General features: G+C 50.6%; 1 long non-coding RNA gene across 1 annotated transcript; it reads right to left on the bottom strand.

Moving 5' to 3' along the window:
• Window positions 1-1990: 1990 nt before the first annotated feature.
• On the bottom strand, window positions 1991-7717 carry LOC136790041 (uncharacterized). The gene is made up of 3 exons (XR_010829199.1): window positions 7097-7717; window positions 6057-6121; window positions 1991-4548 (listed from the first exon to the last, which is right to left on the bottom strand). It is a non-coding gene; the product is annotated as an uncharacterized lncRNA (long non-coding RNA).
• Window positions 7718-18021: the final 10304 nt, after the last annotated feature.

Raw genomic sequence — 18021 nt, 5'->3', positions numbered from 1 at the left:
GCAGCAGGGTTACTCTACAAACAGAGCTGCTGTAGGGCTATTGGAAAAAAAAATCAGGAGTCAACTGAAGAGCTAAATGGCTTGGAAGGATACTAATCACAGCTTGTGAGCTCACCATTACTTGAATGTGATTATCCTGTTTTATTCCACCCCACACACACACGCTAGCTCTCTTTTAATTACCACTCGTGGGAAAGGTAAGCTGACCGGTTTGATAATTCTCAGCACCACAACAAGTGGTAGGAACGAGTTTAAACTGGAGATCCTGAAAGCTTTCTCTTTGCATAAGACGAATTTATAGCTTGGAAACTAAATATTTGTTCAAAGAACTTTTGGAGGTGTTTGAGCACACAGGAGAGATGAAATGGCAGATTAAATATTTCATTTGCATGCGATAAGCATGGCATTAAGTCCTATCTTAATTCTTCACCTGTTTTCTGAAATCCTTCGACAAACACGGCACATTTCACCTCGCCGTTGCTCTTTCGAGTGGCTTTCAGGCTGATTTAATCGTTTTGTGTTTCTGGCTGGGAGCACGCGGGGGGGGGGGGCGCGGGGAGCGGACAGACGCCGGTGCCTAACGGGAGCACTGCAGGCTCGGGCTCCTTCCTTCTTCAGGCGACATTTGCCAGGCGCTGCTGCCGAGCAAGGACGGGGCTGCGCCCAGGAAACCAGATCTGGCTCCAGTGGGCATGCAGATGCTCCGGGGATGAGCTGGGTGCAAATGACTTTAAATAGAACAACCAAGCAAACAGCCAAGCAAATGGCGCTTGCCAAAACGCGAACTCGAGTAACTTTTCTCCGGCGATTTCGGGGCTGCTAGGTGTTGAGGGCAGGGGGTACTTCTGCACGGCAAGCCATCTGACGTGGGCTTTACGAGAGCCATTTCCACGGCTGGCACTTTATTCCTGGAACTCGCTCAGCTATCATGCAACTATGATCTACAGCTTGCTCGACCAAAGCTTTTCCGTGCTGTAATTCCTACAAACAGACCCATCTCGCCATGCATAAATCTGAACGTCTGCAAAACTGTGTGGCAGAGCTCCCTCCCTCCCTTCAGCACACACACTCACACATACTCGCACACTCTGTTCTTTCTACTTGCTAGCAGAAATACAGAAGAGCAGAGAGAAAAAATAACTTCTCTGCTGACGATGATCTTTTAATCTCCTGCAGCCTGCTTTCGAAAAAATAAAACATGTTTATACGTAGGTTCGGGGGACGATTCCAGCCCAGAAAGTATGTATAAACATGCAAATTTCTACTCCATCCGTAGTTTACTAGAACAAAAGATATTCTTTCCTTGTACTTCTAATAGAAAAGATTAAAACAGTACCAAATGTGAGCGTTAGCGACTTTGGAAAGGGGTTTTATTCTTTATGCCCTAAATGCCTAAACCTAATATTTTGAGGTGGCACACAAGCTGTGATCATAAAACGAGTTTTACTGGGAAGCCATGTTTACTTCTTGTTTATCAGACTTATTTTAATTCATTCTGGGTAGGTTCCAAGCGCTGTGTTAGAGATTAAAGGCAACTGCGCACCCCAATTAGCAGCCAGCCCTTTCTGAGTAAAAATATTTCTGAGGGGCGAGATGAAAGTGGAATAATTTCTGTTCATTAACAGTAGAGCGCTGGGGCGGGTTTCTTTTCACTAAATGGCTGTACCTTGATTTTGAATCTCTCACGATTTAAAACGAGTGGCCACGTAAAAGCGAAACTCAGTGCAAAAATGCCCCTCCAGGAATCGCATTCGATAGAGCACACGAGCTGTGCAGTAAAAAGCATGCTGACTAGTAAAACTTCGGGGCTGTGCAGGACTCCAAGCTCTCCAGCAGAAAATCTAGCTCTGGGGCACAAATCTCACCGTCGTCCATGCAAAATTTTTCAACTCAAGCCACGGTGGAGGCCGTAAAAACTTTTTGTTCCCATTTAACCAAGACAGCAGAAAAATCAGTGTTTTGGGGGGACGGTGAGGTCCGGGGCTGAAAAGATCGTGTCCAAAAGGACTTTACTGCTCTGCCATCTCTTTCCGAATATGACTCCTCTGTGCAAGCGTAAATCTTGCCTTGTGCGCACGGAGAGCCAGGGAAGTTTTTCCCTTCGGAGCAGTACGGAGTTTATCAACTGAAAACTGAGCAAATAAATCGCGAAACTTTATTTCTGGCGTGTACTCTATACCTGAAAGACCTAATTTTCCCGTCTTCGTGGAGGCCTATAAATCTTTCTTCGCACCCGCTTTACCTTCCGAAAAACACCCGTGGGTTGGCCACGGCCGAAGAGCCCAGCGAAAGCAGCCCCGTCACCGATGCCAGCGCCGGGTGGGCACAGCCCTGCGTCGCCCCCGGCCCGGTACAGCCCGGCACAGCCCGGTACAGCCCGGTACAGCCCGGCACAGCCCGGTACAGCGTGGCACAGCCGGTACAGCCCGGCACAGCCCGGTACAGCCCGGCACGGCGCTGCGCGGAGAGGAGCGGGCGCGCCCCGGTGCGCACGGGCGTCCCCACCACGGCGGGAGCCGCCGGGCTCGGTTTCCAGACGGCTGTTAGCAAAGCTCCCCCGGTGCCTCGGCCTTGGCAGCCCTATCCCCCCTCCGTTACCCCGGGGTAAATCTCCGGCGCCTCCTATTAACTTTCTAATGAGTAGAGAGCCGGGGAAGGGGAGTCAGCAACCCGGGCTAAACCCCCCGCAGGATCCCGACGGGGACCCCGATGACTGATTTATTTACTGTCATTGTTTTACCAGACAATGCTCGCTTCCCGAGAAACTTCGGGAGCCTCGGCTGCATATTGTTTGGAAATATCTTTGAAAATGCCCCATCTGCCCCTCGTTTCAGCCAATCGTAACACCTCTTTGATTCGAACGGGAGAAAGCTCAGATCCTGCCTTTTATTGAAACCAGCGAAGGACCTTTGGGAGGAGGGGGCGGGCGGGGAGGAGAAAAGGGGAGGGGGAGCAGGGCCGGGGGGAGCCGTCGGCCGGCGTTAATCACACGGCCACTTTGGCAAGAGGAGACAGTGCCCGATGCGTGCTGAGCACATGCTTCGGAAACCGCCATCCCCGCACCTGCGCGGAGCCGGAGGGTGCGGAGCCAGGGGGCGCAGAGCCGGGGTTTGCCCTCTCCATCCCTCCGCCCCTGGGCGCTGGGAAGTACACGGGACGCAGAGCCGGGGCCAGCCGAAGGATGCCGGCTTATCTCCGGCTCGCCAGGGCGGGTCCTGGCTCTGACAGCCGAGTGCAAGGGCAGGGATGCAGCCCGGCTTCTGGGAGGGAAGCCTGTCTGGGAGAGCTGAAAGTGCAGCTCTGCAGCACCGGCTGCTCTCCTCCTGAGCCCTGGGAACACTTTTTAATAAAACGTCTCCTAACACGCACCCTCCCACTTCATCTAGAAACACAGCTATGGTGTGCAGGCTCGTACACGTGAGTGTGAGAATATGCACATCCCTCCCTCCTGTGAGTGACCCTTCCTGCTACTTAGGAGCTTTTCCTTCTTCACTTCGCCCTTCTTCGCGGTATGCCAGGCTCTGTTTCTAAATACCAGCCGGGTGCAAGTTTTTCGGGGCGGTCTCTGCGGGAGACGCATTCATTCATCTGAAGTAGCCCCATGTAGTGCCCTCTGCACTGAAAATAACATAAAATAATAATCGGAGGACTGTGTCTTCAGCACAAACCCGAGCCCAGAGTGCAGCCCACATCCTGGTCCTTATTCCGGCTGCCCCGTGAATCGGGCGTTTGTATGCGCCTATGTGAGTGCTAGTTATTCCGGGTGAACAAAAGTCTCCAGCAGCTCCTGAAGGCGCAACACTGGTGAGAGCAGTGAAAACAGCTCATTGTGGCCTCGCTGGCCACTAGCATGAAGGGCAAACTGTCTGCGGGAGCAAGTCGCCTCTGAGAGTGGCGGGGGGGCTCATGGGACCCCACGCTGCTCCTTGTGCGCCCACAGGCGCACAGAGAAACATATACACACACACAGAGATGCTCCGAGCCGCCGTGGCCACTCCCAGGACCCACGCGAGGGATATTTCCCCTGTGGTCGGCGGCACGGCCATTCGTGTCCCCTCCTGGGGCTGCCCAAAACCATCCCTCGGCAGTGCTCAGCGGGAGGGGTGCATCCCGCAGCCCACCCAGCTTCATCCTGCCCAGCTTCCCCCCTGCTTGAGGATGCAGTTAAAGAAACTCCTTAGTCTCATTATTACTGTTATTATTATTATTGCTGTGGCTATGGCTATTGCTATTACTATTGCTATTGCTATTACTAATACTATTAATATTTCCTTTCTTTTTTGAAAGTGAGAGGTCCCATCACCTGAGCCAGTTAGTGCAGAAACTATCCGGTACACATACATTCATTTCTCCCCGGGGTGTTGCGATGGGGGAAAAGTGTTTTGGCTCAGTTATACGATGATATTTTCCACGCTAGCTCCTTTCGCAATACTGCGTCCGTGATGGTGTGATCCATCTCACCCTGCCACGGAGAAAATAACACTAAATTTCTTCGCTTTTCATAGCCTTTCGTGTATCATTCCTTCTTGCAGATTAAGCGACCGGCTGCTGAAAAAAAAATCACAAAGACTGTGAAAGGAATAAAACCTTAAGTCCATAAAGATGAAATGTAACGAGTATGTTGAATACATAACGCTGCTATATAACAGTTTCAATTAGTTGAGTAAGTCCTCTGCAACGTCTTGTAAAGGTGTAAGGACACGTTTACAGTATAAGCAACATAATGTTCTCAACTGTACGAGTTAATTATTTCCAGATTTATTTTTTTTAGAAGTGAGTTTCACAAGTAAAGGCTCTGTCCGTGTATAAAACAACTGATGCATTTTTCCAACATTAAACATCTTGAGTTCATAATTAGAAGCGGAGGACAGAGCGGACAGTTAAATAATTGGACTTGGGGATTTTAGACAGCTTTCTCGAGACCGTTCAGAAAGAAGTGAACAGGCTTTTGTCTTTATTGAGCTGCGGTTATGGCGACCGTGACTCCTTAGCTCAGATTTATCTCCACTAAACAGCAACAATACATGAGGCAATAACGCCGCCTGTTCCAGCCCAGATAGGTAGATAGGTAACACGGTTATGGGGAGCAAACGGCTGGGAGGGAGAGCAGAGCAGATATTTTCACCGACAATTGCTAGCGCTATCAAAAAAAAAAAAAAAAAAAAAAAAAAAAGTTGCCTATTTCTTCTTTAACGCCTCCAAAAGCCTTGAAATGACCACTGTAAAGTCTCGGGAATTTTGTAAGGTCGGTGCACAACCTCAGCTCTCCTCGCCAGCAGCGTTGCCCCTCTCCCCCCACCTACTGACGCCCCATTTCTGCCATCCCTCCCACTGGCAGCTGTGGGGACCGCGGCACACCCCCCCCCCAGTGGGGCTGGGACAGACCCCCGGAGGAAGATGTGGATGCCCTTCTCAATTTCCTCCTGCCGTGCCTGCGTCGCTGCCCGTCCACTCCTTCTCCTGCTTTTCGCGCTATAAAGGTCGCTGGGTTGCGAGTACTTTGTGCCCGAGGAATTGAACTTGCCCTCACTCCACAGCGGAGACGAAATCTCAGCCCTTCCCTCTTGAGACTGCGCTGCCTACCTGGAACTGTTTATTTCTAGCCAGCTCCCCCATACGAGCTGACCGAGCCCACCTCGCTCCTGCCAGATCCCCTTATAATTTACGTAATATTTAATCACAATTTAATTTCCTTCGGAGCGGGTGTAAAGCCTCAGTGGGTCCAACCGGAGATGAAAAGGAATTAGAAAAAGAAGGATGGGATTTCCCACGCTTAGGCCTTTCCTATAACTGAGTCCAGGACCTAAAACTCCGCGGGAAAGGCTTGGCTTTAGCTCCCTGCGCTCCACAGCTTCCAAGCGAAGCAGAAGTTGATGCGACGCAGGGATCCATTGGTAAAAATCAACGCAAAAATTAGTTGTCATAGATTGATTGGCAATAAAAAGGCCCACAAATCCCCCTCACTTTTAAGTGTTAACCAAAAGTTGTCTGATTTAAAACCAGGTGCTAGCAGTGTAGCAAATAAAGAGTTCCAGATTTCTCTTAAAAGTACTCACATATTTGCTAGGTTTTTTGTTCGTGAGGAACCTCGCTCACCTTGGGCTCACACAAGGCGTCCACACTGCAATGGGACCAGACAGAAATTCTGTAGAGGATTTTTTTTTTTTAAAGCAATCAACTACGACATAACTTTTTGGAGGAAGGGCTTCCTAATGAGGAAACAGTCAAACACCCAGAGCCATTAGCCGATAGCGAAGGGAAACCTTGGTAATTTTAATTTTTATTTTTTTGTATGTGCATATATGTGTACACGTACTTATACACACACAAATCCATATAAACCTTCGCTAGATTCCTGTATGGATCATTATACACACACACACCAAGACAGGCAGAGAGGTGCTTAACAGCGAGGAAGGCTTTCCCTATCCTGTGAGATGCCTGAAGGTAAATGATAGAACGAGAAACCCGGGAGCCATAATTCTTGGGTTTGTTTTTTTCTTTTTTTTTCCCCTTTTTTTTTGTTTTGTTTGGTTTTTAATAAAGTAACAGGAGCAACGAGTTTCTAATCTCTCTTGGTAAGAGCGTATTTGCGCTTCCAAGGGTGAGAAGACTGGGAACGTCTCTCTGACCTGCGACTGGGATCATATATTGTTCTAAAGTAGAAATGTCAAAGTAAAGTCATTTACCACCTGGACGTCCTTGACTTCGGATGATTAAAGTTTAATCCGAGGTGTGTGCACAGCTTTACCGTGTAATTTAAACACATCAAAGGTCATAAAGGGATTCCAATTGCATGAGTCGAACACCAGAAAGCGTTCTTGGTGGAGAAATCCGTATTTTATCCTAGCCTAAGCTCCAGAACGCTCTTTAAAGAAAGGGGAAAACAAAGAAAAAGAAAACGGGATGGACGGGGGAAAAGGGGATTTAATTTCTAAAGGGGGTGCCGGACTTCAAAGAGGCTGGAGGGTCGCACTCCGGGGGGATACAGCCGGGCGCGGACGGAGCCTTCGCCAACCATTAGCTGTGCAGACATCTAGTGGGAAACCCTCGCCACTGCAGCTCGGCCTCCTCCGCCCCGCAGGCAGGCTCTTACCCCGGCTCCTCGGACACCCGGCTCCCGTCCTCTCCTCCGGCCGCCTTCTCCCCGCCGAGCCGCCGCCGAGCTGCGCGGAGCGGGCAGCGCGGAGCCCCGCGAGCGGCCCCCCCTCTCCCCCATTGGAGGTCGCCGGTGCCAGCCCGGCCCCTCCCGGGCCCTGCCCCGACGGGACGGGCCCCCCCTCGTCCCCGTTCCCCCCTCCCCGGGCCGGGCTGGGCCCCGCGGCCGCGACCCCTCTGCCCGCAGCCCGCCGTGCTGCTCTGCCCGCTGCCGTGCTCGCTGTGCCACGGGCGGTGCTGCCGAGGCAGGCAGGGATCTCCCCCTTCCCTCCCTCCTTCCCCCCCTCCCTCTCTCCCCCTGCAGCCGCCGGCTCTCGGCTTCCCCTCGCAGACGGCCGATGGGGATCGATAAGGGGATAGGGACGGGACGGGAGCGCACCCCACCCGCAAAGCCGAGGCAGGCAGGGCGAGGAGCTCCGAGTTTACTGAGAGCCTTCCTGCCGCCTCCTGCCTTGCATTTCTACCCGGAGCAGGCAGGACAGGACAGGCGGGGGGGTTCGCTAAATGACAGCCGTGGGCAGAAATTTGCCTTCGCGGACCCCGCGGGAGGGGGGCAGAGGACGGAGAAACCCGGGAGGGGGAAAGGCAGAGGTCGGCCCCGAGCTGTGAAACTTTTGCTGGCAGCTGAGCTGCCCGCCTTGGGGGGCATCCCAGGCTGTCCCCGTCTAATAGGTGGCCTATGCTCGGCCGCGAAAGGCGTTTCCAAGCTGCAGTGAGTCCCACTGACACCGCAAGTGTTCCCATTCCCCGCGGAGCTGGGTGGGTTTTTTCTAAATGTCGTGGTCTCCACCCGGCCCACCTATCTTTTTTTTTATTTCTTTCCCAAAGAAGCTCGGATCGCATCCAGCTTCTTAGCTGGTACCTAATCATGTAGCAACTGAGACACGGAAGCCCCATCACCTGCCCAAACGATGAGGATGCCGAGGTGGAGGCTCGGATATCTCCTCCGCCTTGGGAGGACTTAAACTTCTGCTCTTCCAGCCCACACATTTGTCTCTGGTTCCATTTTTTTTTTTTCCACGCAGGTTTTTCCCCGTAGTCTGGTTCCTTCGTGATTTCTGTAATGGACACATTTTCTTTCCACCCCACGTATCAGAACCTACTTAAGATCCTAAATACCACCATCCTCTCTTTCTTCTTCCCCCTCCTTTTCCTCTTCCTCCTCCTCTTATTTCCTCCAGTCTTCAGCCACCTGCAGTCCCCAAAGACTTCCCTGGCTCGCAGGGATGCTCCTTGCCTCAGAAAGCAAAACCATCCCTTTGGGTACCCAGAGGGGAAGAGACATCTTGCTACGAGCACACGGGTTTGAATTATTAGGCTGTAAATTTCGTACCGTGATAAAAGCTTCAGCTGTGTTGTTCAATATTAAAGTTTTTGGCAATAGCATCACTTGTTTTTTTACTTCCTTTAACCCCCGCCTCAGACCTACATTCCCCTCTCACAGATTTCTGGGAAAATCTTTCATGTTTTGTTTTAATATCGCATATATACGTTTCAGGTTTCTCAGCCGCTATACAAATAAGAATGGACATATGGCAGGAACATTTGATGTTTGCAAACGGGCAGAAGATACTTGCTAACCGATTTCCGCTGTGGAGTTATATGGGATTCTCTTTTTATATATAGGCAACTTTTATGTTAGCTGGGATATTCTTGCTCACAGGTTTTAAGGTTTCGGTCCTGTGGTTATTGTTTTTTTTTTAAAAAAAAAAAACACAGTACAATACGTCATTTTCCTCCTCCCCTCCTGATAAACACAACTTTATCGTAATTCTCTCATTAGAGTAGCTGTATGCACAATGCCTTCTTCCCAGCTGAAGTGGCAAATTATTGTTGGTTGGGTTTTATTTCTTTTTTATCTTTATTTTTATTTTGCCGTGGTCTTGCCATCCTACTGAAGATGCTTTATTGATGCATAATGATAAAAGATGCATACTGATAAAAGATGCATAAGTAAATTTATTGAAAGCTAATGATGAAACTATGATTACTTGGTTAGATCGGCAGTGTCCGAGCTCCAGGGGAACCTCGGTGCAAACTTGTGACCTCCCTTTTAGTGACCCCCGGGGTACTCACAGACGCGGAAACGCTCCCCCCGCTGCCCCCTGCTAAAGTTAATGGCTCCGACTCGCTGCCTCTCCTTTTTTTGCCAAATATTTACATCATCCGAAGTGGTGATGACGTGTCTGTTCGTGCCTTCATCACCTCACAGTGGAGTTATTCCTTGCGGGTAACGCTTTGGGAAGGGTTACGGGAGCAGAGCGCCCCCCCTGCTGCAGGTGGGCTCCCAGGCCGGGGCTGCGGGACGTGCCCCCCCGGCTCCTGCGGGGCTCTCCCAGCCCTGCTGGGGCAGGAGCCTTCCCCGCACACCTCCTCGTGGGGTTTCAGACCGGGACCGTGATGGACTTCTCCAGGTCGAGTTCCCGGAGCGAGAATTTGTTGAGCAGAGGACACGGGGAATCCATGTCAGACGTATCTGGACACCCCTGTTGAGCAAAGGCACATCAGCCTTTACGTTTCCTTTGCAACATGATCTATGAGATGTAGCTTTATGTTACATCCAGCTGTTTTTTTTTTTCTTTCTTTTCTTCTTCTTTTTTTTTTTTAAGTTCTTTTTAGGGGGGCGGTTTGGCAGCGGGCTGCGCCAGGAGATGACAGATAGTCCCCACACACTTGGCAAGAGAAATTGCAAAGAAATATGGCTTTGTGAAAGTGGATGACAATTGGTAATTACTGGCAGGCAGCGAGGATCTTCCTCACAATGGGAAGGAAGTGGCTCTGAGCAAGGATACCCGGTCGCTGGCACAACGGCAGTAAAATCTGCAGGAAAGCGGCCTCGGGTTGCGTGCAAGGGGACTGCGGAATTTCTTCCTTTAGGTATCTGTGCTACAAGACCAAGGGGCATGCCTGACTAGCGACTAACCTTTATTGTTTAGCCGCTCGTTATTTCGCATGTCGCAGAGGTTGCTACGAAACCACTCCCTTTGCTCTGTGCCATTATTGGACTAAATATACTTTGGCTCCTGGGACGTCGCGAATTGTCTTCAGAGCGTGGGAACCTTGGCGTGTGCCCTCGGCTCCGCTCCGACCGCTTGGCACCACCGTCCCTCCTCCCCGGGTATCTCCCCGGCTGCTTGTGCTGGGCTCGGCCCCGTCCCTCTTGCCCCGGAGACAATGGGAGAGCCTGGCCCATTGTCTCCGGCTCCGCGCACACCCGCGCGTGGATTTGGGTGCACCACGTGGCAGTGCCAGGCTGTGGCATCTGGGCAAGGACGGCGATGAAACGGAGAGCCGGTGCGCCCACCATGAAGTCCCTGCCCCAAATGAGGAGTCCTGGCTAGTGCCCCACGCCACCCTGCCCAGGTGTGGGCAGCTGGAACTAGTGGTGTGCGGGGTCAGTAAGGACCGACTCTGCTCCCACCTTCCCCGAGGAACCACGAGGCTCAAACGCAGAGGTTTAAGTCGATTCCAGAGTAAATAACCTCTTGGAAGTACAGTCAGCTGTCGTGTATTTAAGAATGGGATTCAGCCTTCCACAGGGCCACATATGTAACTGCTTATCTAGAGAAGACATAAAATACAATAAGCTTCGGAAAAATTCATGATTCAGCAAAAATAAAGGGAGTAATATACTCACCCAGAGATGCAAGTTATCAGCTAGTGTGCATTTGGCTGGTGTTATGTTTAAAGGAAAACACTGTATAATTCCTATTTAGAGAATGTGTTCACGGTATGGATGGAAAAACATTAGTTCCATCTAACATGAAGAGTAGCAAACGTCTGTTGTTATTAAAGACGGCACGTAATATATATACCTGAGAAATGTACCCTAGGCGCTAGAAAGCATTTTCTAGACCCCGGTTTTACTAGCCTTTTACCGAATAAAATTTTAACAGAAATGCGTGTGCGTGGTGAAATGTAAAGCTAATTGGAGAACACGGGATCATATCACGGTATCGGGTAACTTTCTGCTGGGAGGTGGTTGACACAGGCAGCACCCACGGCATAAAGCAAGGGCAGTTCAGTGCCGCCGAGGACTCAGCCGAAGCCAGCTGGCTTTTTCTGCCCCGAACCCACTCACAGAGCCGTGCAGATGGCGCCTTACTTCTTGTGGAGCTCTCCCCGAGGGCTGTCCCTATGGGATCCCACCCACGAGGGGAGAAGGCTGTCGCCAAGCGCGAAGAGGGATGCGTTTGGGGGTGAGGGAGGGTGATGGGAACCCCATCCCAGGACCGAGGGGTGCCCCACTCCCTTACTCGGGACAACCACAACGTGCCAAGCGAGAGGCATGTGTGTAGCCGTGCACACAAGCTCACACACACCCCTAAAGGGCTGAAGGGGACACGGCACCCGCTTGGGGTGTGGGTGCTTGCTGGGTGCGCGCCGTGGGAAGATGCCTCCCGTGGGCACCGCAGGGCTGCAGGAGGGCGGCCGGCTGGCGGGGCCACCAGCCCGGCACAGGTGTAGCGGTTTAAAAGGCCCAGCCCCGGGCTTGGGGCCGCAGCCCAGCACCCTTCAAGGCCGGCCGGGCTGGCTTGGCAAGGATTTCGGTGGGGAGGGGAGCTCCAGGTGTGTCGTGCAGTCGTGCCCCGGCTGCTTCCCAGCCGCGCCGGGCTGGCCTGGGCAGAGCTGCCCGGGGAAGGGATAGGGATGGAGATGGGGCCCCTGAGGGGAAGGGCAGCCACTTCTGCCCCTTCTTCCAACTCCTGGGACAATTGCAGAGTTTTTCCAGATGCAGGGTGTTGCATCTGAGGGGTTTTTTTCCCTTCTGCGGAGAGGATCCCCACCCGTGTTGGGGTAACTTCCACCGAGGGTGTCCTGAGAAAGTAAATCTCCGCTCCTGCCAGGGTGTGTGAGCCCCCGGCCCTTGAAGAATATTTCTTAAGACAGCCGCGATTATAGTCCCGCGTATGTACAGTCTCATCTGAGCAAAGGACTGGAAAAGTGAGGAAAAAGAGCTGTTAGACAGACCCAGACATTAGAGATAAACTGCCTCCATGAAGTCAACATTTTAATCACTAAAACCACTTCTGAAAAGGCAACCAAAAAAACCTCTTGGAGAATGTACTCAAACAGCTGTCTTCCAGTAAAGGCAAACATGTCCAATATTTCCTGTATGACTTTTTTTCTCCCTTCTCTTTCTTTCTCTAGATACTGCGCCCAGTCGCCTTTAGCATTACGAGCCTCGCTGTTTCCCCTAGGTGAAGATACGGCTTTGGAGTCCGCATCCAAAAAAATAAACAAATATAAAGACCCTGAAACTTCTCCAGGAGACAGCAGCGTCCACTGCTGCCACTGAGCCCTCCTAAAGGGACGTTGTGTACATGTCACGCTAGTGCAGGAATGCTATGGTGAGAAGGGCTTTGTGGAAATGCTTTCTCCCGCATTGTTAAGGAAAGAGAGATTTCAGCTTCCCTCCGACAGCCTTTCAAAGGGAAATAAAAACGGCGCAAAGTGGGCCTGAAGCTCAGGAAGAACTTTTTTTTTTTTTTTTTTTGGTAATGAAAAAGGTGGAGGAATAAGTTTAATTGTAATCAGGCTGCAACAATACACCATGTGATCATGTGGTAGCAATTATTACAAGCTCCCAGCAGAAATAGAGAGAGGATATGCCATTGCAGCTCACTGTAGCCTGGGTTTATTTTCTATTTCAGAAAATATGACCCACTGATATATCTATCAGGCGAAAAATGAATTTACCCTCCAAACGCTAAATCCTGAAAACCGGAGGATAGCCCAACAGTATCAAGACAGATTAACTCGACTATCATTGTATTATCTATTGCTACTACCCATCCGTACTAGAAAGTTTTTAACTGGAAGATGTAACTGACCTGATAAAAACTGCTGAAGTGGATATCTGCTCAGACAGCCTGGCCTCCTCGCTTATCAGAGTTTGCTAAGACTAAAATAAAAATGTTCTCGGGTTCCTTTGTGAGAACGGGGAGAGCTGATTGCGAAGGAATCCGTCTCAGTTTGCATGGCAAGGCAAAATTAATTGAAATTGTAGGTGGGATTTATCACTGCATTCAGGCAGTCTGCGGCCGACAGAGAGCCTGCAAGGGCTTCTGTTCATCGGTGCATTTACACGACAGTTTAAGGGAAACATTTTCTGCTGGCTAACAACATGTAACGACAGATTTCTTGTGCTTTCATCCGCCAAATACAAACAGAAAATAATCTAAACCCCCCTTGAAATACGCTAGTGAAAATATTACAAAAAATGAAGTAAAATAAACAAAACAAACCTGGAAAATAGACTTTGTCGGTGAGACAGAAATCAGGATCATTCCCATTTTCACTTTAAGCACTTGAAATACCTCCTGCGTGTTTTCTAGAACTGAAACAAGAAAAATAATACAGAGGGGAGTGATCTGCTGAGAACTCTCTCCACAAAAATTACTCTGTGACCCACACCTCGGGCAAAAGCAATTCCATTATTTTCGAGCACACCTTACTTATAGGCGGTGGCAGCTGGAAAGTTTGGGTAGACTGAAATAGGTAGGTCCGTACCTAATGTGCGACTGAGGGTTTTTTTGAGGCTTTTTATATCTAGCAGAAATGCAGGATTAAGTTCTTCGCAAATCTTCCCGACGTTTTCCCTTTCTGCATTTCCTTTTACGAATTCTTCTTATTTTGCAATTATCTCGGACCCCCCCAGCAAGCAGTGGGAGGGAGAGAGTTAAGATGTCCTGCGAACCCTGCTCGTAAAGCTGCTCAGTTCCATTAGAAACACATGAATATCCTGAAATACAAAGTGTCTTTAAAACGGACTCAGGAATATTTATCTCAATCCTTGATGCTTTAGAAATTATGGACGAAACCAGCGGTGACAGTTCGCCTCCAAATTAACCTTCTGGCAGGTAAATTTCATTTGCTCATGAAAATCAAATTCGATTAAGGATCTGCTATCATTTTACTCCTGCGTCTTCCAAGACTTCTGGACTCTGAAGGACAGAGAATAATATTAGTAACTAAAATCGCCCTCTATCCGCTCTATTATCAGCGAAGATCTTTTAGCGGGTTTAGAGGGATTTAACTGTGCGACAAACACATATTTTCAGCAGTCAGTCACGATTTTTTTTCTTAATGCTCATTAATTAGCTCTAAACAATGGAGGGAAAAGTAAGAGTGGATTTCCTCTGACTACACATTTTCTTCTGTATTCGTGCGATTTTGATTGTCCTACAAGAAATTAAAGCTCCTCTCAGCGGGGCACTCCTGCGGCAGGAACGCGTGTGTTATCACACAAAGGGTTGCTTTTTAAGAAAACTGTCTAGATAATCTGTGCCGACAAACTCGGTTTTTGCAAAACCTGACTTTAACCCGAACGTACTTTTTGGTAGTGTAAGCAAAGAGAAGATGTGAGGCCTCTTTAGAAAAATGAATGGCCATATTCCTGTTACGTAGGGAGATTTACAAATCGTTTATATTTTCCCGTTTAAGGCCAAAATCCTGCGGTCCTCCCTGTGGCAAGGCTATCTTTGGCTTCGTGGCTCCAGGCGCACACCGTGGCTTGTAAGGGACAAATTCTGCCCTTGCTTACACCTGCGAGGTGGGTCACCGCTCTCAGTGCAGCCAAGGGCCAGATATGCCACTAAAGCACATCACTATATCTGACATGGGCACTGCAGTGAATCTGAAAATCGGTTTAAAACCGTCTGGCTCTGAAAGGATTCTGCACCTTTTAAAATCCTCCTGCGGATCACAGTTGTTCATCCTCTTGCTCCCTAAGGAATTAATACTCGTTTTAGGGGAAAAGACTTAACAGACATATTTCTCTCCAAGATATTTTACACGCTATGTAAATGCAAAGCGATTCGGGGGTTTGCATGAAATCTGGAAAATGCTGGCGCTCTATCATAATTCTGTATTTGCTGTATCTTAACCTTACTTTACACGAAAAGGGGAAAAAAAAAAAGAAAAAAAAGAAAATCATACTAGTCCTTCTGTTGCATAAATGGAAGCCTTCAATTAACAAGTTAATTTCCCAAAATTAAGCCTTTGTAGACAATGGCCACATCCAATCAGTGGGTTCAAGTAAACTCTTCCTTAGTTTTGGTAGATTTAGCTAGCACATCTCAAAGCTTACTTTGCGAAAAATAAAAGCTCTTCAAGAACTGGTAGAGAATGATGTATGTTCAAGGCGGGGGGGGTAGGCTCAAGCATATTTTTATCCCTGGTGTTCATTACAGGGTCCATGATTTTCGAAGAACATCTGTTCTGCCCGATGCCTTCAGCCCTCCCGGTTCCTTTCTGATATTTAATGGCAGATACCCATTAAGGCGGGAAGGAATTATAGCCTCATAGATGGGGAATGAAAATTGTTTTTTGGGGAAAAAAATAAAAATATTTGACGAGGCTTTTCTCCTCTCTCGTTGTCAATAATTTATTAAAAGTCAGTCCTGACAAAATTCGGGAAGGAAAACAAACGCATCAACTCTCTTGTCCGATAATAACTTCTTTTTTGGGGCTGCACACGCACCCTGCAGATGCCATTTTGACTATTTTGAGAAAACGGTACCATTGCAGGACTCCCACCCACGTCACAGCAAACAAGGGAAGGGTAGAGCTGCATCACCGCCCTTATCAGCACCGAGAAGCATGGCCCTCTTCCCTAACGAGAAATAGAGGGAGAGATACATGGAAGAGAGAAAAGAGATCTCTTTAATCTGATCTCCCTTCTCCCTTTTGCACACAGAGCTGGAGCAAATCCAAGTGGGTAAACACAACAAAAAAACAACCACCAAAACTCAGCAGACCGGATGCCCCCCCCTTTCCCCTCTCCCCCTCCCCCCCCCCCCCCCCCCCCCCCCGACTTGTACAGTTTGCACCGGGTCTCCGAGCGGCAGTTTCACATGGCTTCTCCCTCCCTATGGAAAGAGTCTGGAAAAGAAAGTCGGGGCAGATAAGCGAGAACGGGAGCTCCGCTGCTGCGAGAGAGGAGAATTAGTTCGGCTAGGGGGGCGGGCTGGGGGGGGGGGGGGGGGTGGGAGGCGAGCTGGGGAGATTGCAGCTCTCACGGCCACCCGATTTAACAAATCAGACAGATCTCCGGGCTGTGAATGACAGTTCTCACATTGGCTAGACTGCAACTTTCAACTTGACCTTGGCCTCTAGCCGTGTCTAACCCGTATGTAAAACAGCGCTGCCCCATAGAGCAGCCTCCCCTTCCCCCTTCTCCCCCCCGCCCCGCTGCAGGGCGATTTTGAGAAGCAGCTCGAGAAAGCAGGGGAAAACAAACCGGCCCGATTCGTGCCAGTCAAGCAACGTTTGGCCGGGGGAATCCACAGGTTTCAGAACTGGAGCCTGGAAGAAAGGGAAAAATATGCGGGGAATAAATATTTGCTTTTGGCCATGAGGAAGAATGCGGAAAGGAGTACGCTAAGGCAAAATGGGAACCGTTTATTGGCTACAATGAAGGAAAAAAGGGGGCTAAAACCTTGCCAGATTAGCGAGGGGAATGACAGCGACTTCAGGTATCCCAGCCCATTGCACGTAAAAATCGCCCGGAAAAATAGATGGTCGCCCATTTCTCAGGGCTGGCAGATCTGCCGGCTGCGATAGGCAAGGAAAAGGCTGCTCGGTAACAATGTATGTCCCGGGACTACTCTGCGCTCGTAGCAATGCGGGCAAAACAATGCTACAACGTCAATGGGAAGCACAATAGTCTAATAAATACGCCGAGCTGTCAGGCACAAAACAAAGCAACATGCAACTGCAAAAATTAGTTTTCAGTATGGCAGCATTCGGGGATGTTTTGTCCGCACACGTTAGGGCTGAGAGCTGTTAACGATGAGACGAATGCTGCTTTGGGTCAAGTTTATTGATAGCTCCGTGGCAGAGCACCGCGGGTTCAAGGTTGTGCGCAAATAGCTGAAAGTTGGGGGGAAACGCATCCGAGCCGGTGGGAGGTGCGGTGGATATTAACAGTGGGGATCATTTCTCCCCATGAAAAATGCCAGCGTTTGCCGTGAAAAAGAGAAGGCGATTTCATTTTTTTCTAGCCTTCGCTCGCATAGAAGAATGACCTTAAAAAAAGTAAGCCGCCCATAAACCATTTTTTCCCAGCACAAAAAGGCGCCGTGGGTCCGTCCGCACGCTATACAAGCCGACGTGCTATTTTACGGCCAAAGAAGATGCAAGCCGAAATGTAGGCCCCGGCTTTTATTATTATGATTACAGTAACAAATAATAGAGCAGAGTTACGGCGGAGATCCAGTTAACCCTCCCGCTGCCCGAGCCTGGCCTGAAACGAATCAGTAAACAGAGCGAATCTGGATTTCCTGCTCCGCTCCTCTTATCTGGCTGCCGAGGATTTGTGGCGAGAGAAGCGAGCCGGCTCTCGGGCTTTCGACGGGCAGGAAGGAAGGCGGAAAACACCCGGGAAGGCCCCAGGGACACTCCGCTTCGGAAGCCTCAGCGGGGGGCCGGAGGGCCGGGGGGGTCCCCGCGGGGTCCCTGCGGTACCTGGGCGGGGAGAGGCGAGGGGCGACGTGGGGACAGGGGCACGGGGGGACTGGGGGCGGCTCTCCCAGAGGCCAGAGGGGGCCGCTGGGGCTCCCGCTGCTCCCGGGGCGGGGAGGGGGACAAGGACGAGGCTCGGGGAGGGGGGGAAGAGGCTGGGGTGCCAGGGGGAGCCGCGCACCTCGGGGAGCGCGCCGCGGCAACAACAGGGCCGAAACGCACACGCCTCGGTGGCGAGGGGAGGAGGGAGGGAAGGAGGCAGGGAGGAAGGAGAGAGGAAGGAGGGAGGAAGGAGGGCAGGCCCCCCCCGCCCCCCCACCCCCACCCCCGCGGCGCCCGTGCCCCGCGCGGCGGCGGCCGGGCCGCGCCGTGCCCGCGCCCGTGCCCGCGCCCCCG

The sequence above is a fragment of the Anser cygnoides genome, chromosome 2, assembly GCF_040182565.1.
Source record: "Anser cygnoides isolate HZ-2024a breed goose chromosome 2, Taihu_goose_T2T_genome, whole genome shotgun sequence".
NCBI classification, from domain to species: Eukaryota; Metazoa; Chordata; class Aves; order Anseriformes; family Anatidae; genus Anser; species Anser cygnoides.
Note: the sequence above shows the minus strand (reverse complement) of the source record. Positions and strands in the feature narration are given on the sequence as shown.